Consider the following 2,393-nt stretch of genomic DNA (forward strand, 5'->3'; position numbering starts at 1 on the left):
TTAGCTTTTGGTGTTGGTTTTAGCCTCTAGTGTGCTGATTTTAGCTTCTGGTGTCTTGTTTTTATCTTCTACTGTGATGATTTTAGCTTTTGGTGTGCAGCTTTTAGTTTCTGCTGAGCTGATTTTGGCTTCTGGTGTCATAATTTTAGCCTCTGCTGTGCTAATTTTAGCTTCTGTTTTACTGTTTAAATATTTTAATTAATAACAGCTCAGCTACTCAAATCCTTTGACCCAGTTCCAGTGGTCATTCAGATCGTTTCCTCACAGAAAACGTTTTCTCTTGTGTTTTTTTCATCAGATGAAACATCAGTGTAACCTCTTCGGCTGTGGCCTTCCCCTCAGCCGTTTGATTATAACATTTCAGTTGTGTTTGTGCGCAGCTCCCTGAGGAACAGTGGCCTTCCCATGAGCTTGGCGGGAACCTTGATTCAAACTTACGTGGGGCAGTTTGGTACCGGCATGAGGAACGTGATGCACAGCCACAGGGCCTCCAGCAGAACGATGATCAGCCACTGTGGCCAGTACAGGAAAACATCCTGAGCAGGTTTGCTCCAGTGATACTGCAAACACAAATGTTGTTCGCGCTGTGAGTTTTATAGAACGCCAACAAACTTCCTGTCCGCCATGTTGGAAGACACACAACAGACCAACAACCAGACAGAGCTGGAGCGACGCTGTCGACGCACAACGTTAAGTTTCTGAGTTTATTATAAGCTGAAAAAAATCTGCAATAAAATGAAACTGAGGAAATACCAAGACGAAGTTGATGTTAATGGCTGTCAAGAACAGAATGTAAAGATTTATGATTCAACACTATGGCCCACATGTGAATGATCTCCAGAAGGATTGTCCGATGTTTGTGGGGAAGTCACACGTTCACACTGTAAAATTGTTCTCGTTTCCAGGCCAAGTCACTAGCTAGCTGTGATTTTTGTATTTCAACGATACGCACGTGTGTGGAGACACTTCAGTCTCAAGAATGAAAACCGTTACATCCAAGAAGATGAATACGTGAACGTTGGTTTGGACGGAGGAAGTGGTTGGTTCAGTCCTACGCATTGTGATGAGTGATCAGCACAAACAGCACTCTGCTGTCCGCCGCCGTTACTGCTGTTCATCTGCACCTGCCAGCGCAGAGGAATTACTGACTGCAGCCGTTCATAGTGCACAGAGGGGGCGTCGGAGGAAACGGCTACAGTTGTCGCAGCCGAAACATCAGGAACGCTACGGGGTCACTGAAAAACTGCGTCACGCAACGCGGCCTTTATCTGCATCTGATCACCTCAGGTTGGTCTGTTATGTTAAATTATATGGAGATGGGGTTCTCAAACTGTGGTGGCACCACTGGTGGTACCAAAGATCAGTTGTAGTCAGAAAAAAAATTACAACTTTTCCCAAATTCAACAATAGGCTTGACGTCGGTTATAAGCTGAACAGTGAAGATTAAAAAAGAGAGACGGCTAAAAGTATGAGTGATTGAAGCAGATTACGATAACGGCTGGAAACAGAAACGCAACGGAGAATATTTGAGAACCTCTGTGGAAACTGGAGTGGACGATGGTTCACTGATGTACCAGCAACAAAAGGTGCGAAACGGTGAAGAAGTCTGATTCAGTTCATCTAAATGTGTTTAGTTGATCCATCCATCCGTCCATCCATCCATCCCTCCATCCATCCATCCATCCATTATCTTTACCCTCTTCTTCCTTTTCAGGTCACTGGCGCCCATGTTCAGCAGTCTCTGAGTGACAGGCGGGGGACACCCTGCTCGCTCTTTAAATCATAAACTTTCAATAAACTATTTTTCCCTCAGCATGACTTGTTATCGTAGGCATCTCAAATGAGTTTCAAACGTTTCTTATTTTGTTGCAGGCTTCTCAAACTTGTCCAACTTTACTTTTCACGAATTTAGACAGTAAAAGCTGCATTTTAAAACGGACAAGGAGCTCATCTCTGAACTGGAAGTGGCAGAAATGAAGATGTTGAGGTTCTCAGGAGTGACGAGGATGGAGAAGATCAGGAATGAGATCATCAGAGGTACAGACATGTCCAGAGGAGGGACAGTGGTTTGGACATGTCCAGAGGAGGGACAGTGGTTTGGACGTGACCAGAGGAGGGACAGTGGTTTGGACATGTCCAGAGGAGGGACAGTGGTTTGGACATGTCCAGAGGAGGGACAGTGGTTTGGACATGTCCAGAGGAGGGACAGTGGTTTGGACATGTCCAGAGGAGGGAGAGTGGTTTGGACATGACCAGAGGAGGGACAGTGGTTTGGACGTGACCAGAGGAGGGACAGTGGTTTGGACATGACCAGAGGAGGGACAGTGGTTTGGACATGTCCAGAGGAGGGACAGTGGTTTGGACATGACCAGAGGAGGGACAGTGGTTTGGAC

Source organism: Nematolebias whitei, chromosome 1, assembly GCF_014905685.2.
Source record: "Nematolebias whitei isolate Nwh7 chromosome 1, NemWhi1, whole genome shotgun sequence".
Classification (NCBI taxonomy): Eukaryota; Metazoa; Chordata; class Actinopteri; order Cyprinodontiformes; family Rivulidae; genus Nematolebias; species Nematolebias whitei.